Source organism: Echinops telfairi, unplaced genomic scaffold, assembly GCF_000313985.2.
Source record: "Echinops telfairi isolate 266 unplaced genomic scaffold, ASM31398v2 ScPeMD7_7468;HRSCAF=8506_2, whole genome shotgun sequence".
Classification (NCBI taxonomy): Eukaryota; Metazoa; Chordata; class Mammalia; order Afrosoricida; family Tenrecidae; genus Echinops; species Echinops telfairi.
In genome coordinates, this window is record NW_022111371.1 from 408,785 (window position 1) to 415,049 (window position 6,265).

Below are 6,265 nucleotides of genomic sequence, written 5' to 3' on the forward strand. Positions count from 1 at the left end.
CCAGGACAGATGAACCCCTCAGGACCAGTGGCGAGAGTGGTGATACGAGGAGGGTGGAGGGAAAGTGGAGTGGAAAGGGGGAACCGATTACAAGGATCTGCATGTGACTTCCTTCCCTGGGGGACGGACAACAGAAAAGTGGGTGAAGGGAGACATTGGGCAGTGTAAGATATGACAAAATAATAATAATAATTTATAAATTATCAAGGGTTCATGGAGAGGGGAGAAGTGAGGAGCTGATACCAAGGGCTCAAGTAGAAAGCAAATGTTTTGAGAATAATGATGGCAACAAATGTGCAAATGTGCTGGACATAATGGATGGATGGATGAATTGTGAGAAGCATTGTACTAGCCCCCAATAAAATGATTAAATAAATAGGTAGATGATAGATGATAGATAGATAGATGATAGATAGATAGATAGATAGATAGATAGATAGATAGATAGATAGATAGATAGATAGATAGATAGACTCTTGGGAGAGAAGAAGGGTGGTGCTTCTTGGATGAGGATGGAAATCCCATGCGGGCAGGAAGAGGTCAGCGTGTGTGACCTCGCCACCACAAAGGTGCAGCGTGATTGTCTTCATTTCCCTTCCAAGTCGCTCCCGGACTGCTTGCCTCCATGAGGCTTTTCCATCACCCTGGACAAGGTGAGGAGCTTATCAACTGGAATATGGAGGGCTTTCAGCTGTCAGTTGATCTCCTGCGGTGTCTTCACCCCAGACTCGGGAAGTTGCTGGCCTCCCATTCCAAAGAGGCCGTTCTGGAGTTGTGTGGTGATCACAGCATGGCTGATAAAGAATGCGGTTTCGATAGGAATCCCTCTTTGTTCCGAGATGTGTTGAATGCCCACTACACTGCGTGTCATGGAGGAGCTGTGTGCGTTCTCCTTCTGCCAGCAGATCGAGTACTGGGACATCAACGAGCTGTTCCTTGACTCTCCTTCTGCCAGGAGATCGAGTACTAGGGCATCAACGAGCTGTTCCTTGACCCCTGCTGCAGTCATCGCTATCGGGAGTGGAAGGAGCACCACCACGAGAAGGACTGGGATCAGAGAAGCAACGATGTGAGCACGGAGACCTCCTCCGAAGGCCATCTCTCTTTGGGAAAAAGCTGGAGAAGTTGGACAAGCTGCCATTTGGACAGCTCCGGGAGAACCATCAGCATGACAACCACCATGGGCTATGGGGACACCCACCTGGTCACCTTGGCTGGGAAGCTTATTGCCAGCATGTGCATCATATGTGGCATCTTGGTGGTTGCTCTTCCTATTACCATCATCTACAACAAGTTTTCCAAGTACAACCAGAAACAGAAGGACATGGATGTGGACCAAAGCAGTGAGGACCCTCCGGAGAAATGTCCCGAGCTTCCTAACTTGAACATTAGGGATAGTTAGGCACAGCATTACCAGTCTTTCTTCTGTCAGAATTGTGGTGAACGACCAGAGTCTACAGAAGCCTCCAGCATCACAATAATGACATGGGTGGAGCACTGCATCCTTAGAGAATTGCACAGCCAAATGAGCAGGGATGAGAGTGCCCGTATCTTGTGCCCCTTTCTGATGTTAGGTTCATACAACTGTATCAGCCTCAAAAAAGAGGTTCAAAGTGAAGTGGTTGACAGAACAGACTCTGGAGCCAAGTTGTCTGAGATCAAATTCTGACTCTGGTTTATATGACTAACTTGCCTTCTCTATGCCTCAATTGCCTCCTCTGTTAAATGGGAGGTAATTCAGGTGCTACATAGGTTCATCATGAAGGTTTTTTAAATTCTTTAAGTACTCACTGGCACAAAAATTTAATTGTCCAAAGTCCCTGCCTCAAGGAAGTAGTTCTAAGGAAATGGAATGTGGTAGTTGGAGGAATTTATGTCAATTAGACCCTCCTGGCTAGGGGTGGAGTCAAACCTGTCAATCAAGATGTAGCTTGATGGCACCTCCTTGGGTGGGGGTGCTGTTGGATGAGAGCGAGGGGTTCTGGGATTCTCTCTCTCTCTCTCTCCCTTTCTCATTCTCTCCCACTTCACCTTCCTCCTTAATGGAACTTCACTGGGACTCTGTGTGTCCCTCCAGAGATGGCCCCTTATAAAAGCTGTCAGCACCCTGCCACACTTCCATCTACCATTGGATGCACATAGCCCTGTACTCACTGACCTATGACTGTCTGCTTCCCAGTTCCCCATTCTATGTCACTGGCATATGGCTCATGAGTCTGAAGGGGGACTCATGGACTAGCATCAGACTTTTGGACTTGAGTGGGATGATTTCTTGATATATAAATACTTCTTGATATAAAGCTCCTTCTTATACATAGATGATTGTCACTGAATTTGTTTCTTTAGACAACCTTGGCATCCTCACCAATCTCTACTGATCATGATGTTAGCTGCCATCGAGTCCATTTATATACAACACATTGCCTAGTCTTGCCCAATCCTCAGAACCGTACCATGTCGCAATCCACTACTGTGGCTGTTACGTCAACCTTTTACTTCCCCAAACAGGATGTCCTCCACCGGCAACTGATAATTTCTAATGACATGTCCAAAGCAAGTGAGCCAGGCAGTATTCTGTCATAGTCCATCGAGTGCCAAAAGAACAAAGTCTGTCTTGAAAGAGATGCAGCCGGAGTATAATGGGGTGCTACTCAACAATGACTCTTTTTTAAAGGCATGGCTATTACTGTTTAAAGCATTAAAGATCAAAGACGTCACTTTAAGGACCCAAGTGATGCTATTGGCAATCACTTCATACCATGGGAAAGCTGGACAACAAGTAAGGAATAATAAAGAAGAACTGATGTCTTGAATTGTCAGAAGAATGAAGCAATCTGGGTTTGAAGGTGTTCGGCCAGAATTCTCCTTACAGGCAAGGATGATGAGCCTTCATCTCACCTATGAGGGGACTTCAAAAACTTCATGGAAAAATGAAATTAAAAGGCAATTAAAATTTTCCACCACCACCACCACCCCTCATACTTTCGCCATGCCATCAAAAGAGATCAGTCCCTGGAGAAGGACATCATATTTGATAAGGCAGTGTCAGAGACAAAAAGAGGACCCTTGAAGAGGTATACTAAATGTGGCAGCAACAACGGGCTCGAGCATCACAACTGTGAGGACCGGGCAGGGCTTCTTTCTGTGATACATAGCATCTCTGTGAGCAACGGCACCTAGCAACCACAGCAACTCGTCATAGTAAAGGCCAAGACAGCCACGCAAATGGTCGTATAACTGCAAACTCAAGCTGCTTCACCATTTTCATTTTGGGTACTTAATGCTCGCGAACAATTTCTCACTCCATAAGCTCTAATTGATTGAATTTTTTTTCTTTGCAACATCACAAAGCCTCTGAGGCTATACCCTTAATTGATCAGGGAATCCAGTCTGCCACATAAATACTTCCTCGCTCATGTTCTTGTCCTCATACTCTTGAACTTCAGTCACCTTTGCATAGAACTGGGTTTTCCCCTCTCCACCTTTTGAGACTAACACTCCAGTCAAGCTGTTAGATTCTTTTAAGTCTGGTTTTGTCCCTGACGTTACTGGAAAAAGATGCGATCTGTCCCCCAGACTGAGTGAGTTATATATTCTTTTATTTTAAAATCATTTTATTGGGGGCTCATACAACTCTTATCACAATCCATACATACTTCAATTGCATAAAGCACATTTGTACATTCATTACCCTCATCAATCTCAAAACATTTGCTCTCCACGTAAGCTCCTGGCATCAGCTCTTCATTTCCCCCCTCCCTCCCACTCCCCCCTTCCTCATGAACCCTTGATAATTTATAAATTATTATTTTGTCATTTTTTACACTGGCCGACGCCTCCCTTAACCCACTTTTCTGTTGTTCATCCCCCAGGGAGGAGGTTACATGTAGATCCCTGTAATCCGTTCCCCCCTATCTACCTCACCCTACCGGTATTGCCACTCTCACCACTCATCCTGCAGGGATCATCCACCCTGGATTCCCTGTTTCCAGTTCTGATCTGTACCAGTGTACATCCTCTGGTCTAGCCAGATTTGTAAGGTAGAATTGGGATCATACTAGTGGGGGTGTGGGGGAGGAAGCATTTAGGAACTAGAGGAAAGTTGTATGTATCATCCTTGCTACACTGCACCCTGACTAGCTCATCTCCTCCCTGCAACCCTTCCATAAGAGGATGCCCAGTTGCCTACAGATGGGCTTTGGGTCCCCACTCCACACTCCCCCTCATTCACAATGATATGATTTTTTGTGCTTTGATGCCTGATACCTCATCGCTTCAACACCTTGTGATCACACAGGCTGGTGTGCTTCTTCCATGTGGGCTTCATTGCTTCTGAGCTAGATGGCCGCTTGTTTACCTTCAAGTCTTTGAGGCCCTAGAAGCTATATCTTTTGATAGCCGGGCTCCATCAGCTTTCTTCACCACATTTTCTTATCACCACCATTTGAGTGCTTTCACCATTAAATAAATTCTCTGGCGTGCATAGTACACTTCTAACCTCCATCAGACTTCGACTGTGGTTGCTAGTAAGTGAAGTGCTTGGATGGTGTTGATGCCTAAGTGTATGGCCACTAACTTAAAAGTTCAAACCCACCCAGGGATGCCTTGGAAATAGGTGGTAATCTGCATCCAAAATATGACAGCCAATGAAAACCCGATGAAGCACAAACCTACTGTGCATCCATCCACGGGGTTGCCATGAATCAGAGTGGACTGAACAGCAACTCATTGGCAGTTGGTTGGTGGATGAGTGGGTGGGTGGGTTGGCTGGTTGGTTGGTTGAAGCCTTGGAATATCCTTACTAACAGCAATCCATGGGGTCTCCATCAATGATGCACGGTTCCAAGAAGACGGAACCAATTTTCAACCACACACTGGGTGCCAGGTTCTCAAAAAGACTTTTGTATTTTGTCCTTAGCCAGAAAAGCCAAAGCCTGGGAATTGTCTGTAACAGTGCTACATGGAGTTACCATCAGTGAGGCATGGACGCAAAAAGATGAAAACTATTTGCTACCCCACAGTGAGCTCCAAGGGGGACATCAGACAGTGTAAGACACAAAATAACAACAATAATATATAACTGATCAAGGATTCACACGGGTGGAAAGGAGGTGGGAAAAGAGGAGCTGATACCAAAGGCTCAAATAGAAAGAAAATGTTTTGGAAATGTTGATGGCAACCTATATACAAGTGTGCTTAATACAATTGAATGACGGATTGTCATAAGGTTTGTAAGACACCCCCAGTAGAATGATTAAAAAAGAAAAAGACTTCTGTATTTTGTCCTTAACCAGAGAAGCCAAAGCCTTGGAATCGTCTGTAACAGTGCTACATGGGGTTACCATCAGTGATTCATGTGTGCAAAAATATGAAACCTATTTGCAAGCCCACACTTGGTTCCAGGTTTTCAGAAAGACTTTTGCAGTTTACATTTAGCCAGAGAAGCCAATGGCACCGATAGCACCTCTACGCTAGCCAATCTGTCAGCTGCTCAGAGATGCCTACATTAAATGAACTTGGAAATGCCTCCAAAACAATAGATTTCTGGCAGGAGGGCTGTAAACTCAAGATATGGTGGTAGGTACAGTGCTCAGGACCAGCAACAATAATTTTTGTGGCATGGTCTCTGTAGTATCATACATGATTAAAAGCCATCCAGTTCTCAACCTAGGGGAGGTTTTATTGGCTCCGCATACCTTTTCCATGCTACTTCAAATTTTTACACAATTCATCCGCCCCAGAGAAAGGAGAGTGCTTGTTAGAAAGGTGGCGAAGAGTTATGAACTGGCTCCCACTATTAAGAAGGCAAAGTCATTTTGTCAGATGACAAAGGACTTGGCCAGGTCCCGTTGTTCTGCATATTTGTCCATCTCTGTGCCCACGCGAGTTAAAGTCGAAAGCATTTCTAAGCATTCCCTGGCACGAGCTAGCAGTGACCTCGAAAGCGTAAACATCTCATCCTAATGGGCCGGAAGGAGAAATGTGGGCAAAGGGATGAAGGTAAAGCTGTGGACTCCTGTTTGTGCTGTTTCTCCATCCCCACTGCAGGGATGTTGCTCCGATCTGCCTTCCTGAGTGATTTCAGAGCCTGCCACCAGTCCCTCCCCACTTCCTCCTTCCACACCCCTGGCAAATCAATCCTTCTCAATCCTCCTCTCATCAAGCAGTTTCTTTGATCGGCAATGGCTTCCTCAGATCTATAGCTACTCCAACATGCCACTCAGGGCCCTTCATAAGGCAACCTCTTTTTTTAATTTTAATTATG

The 6,265-nt window shown here is 45.4% G+C and overlaps 2 pseudogenes; both read left to right on the plus strand.

Annotated features, from left to right (window-relative positions):
* Positions 1–625: 625 nt before the first annotated feature.
* LOC101647753 lies at positions 626–2,530 on the plus strand (annotated as a pseudogene).
* Positions 2,531–2,759: 229 nt separating this feature from the next.
* LOC123521015 overlaps positions 2,760–6,265 on the plus strand; it is a 31,134-nt pseudogene continuing 27,628 nt past the window's right edge.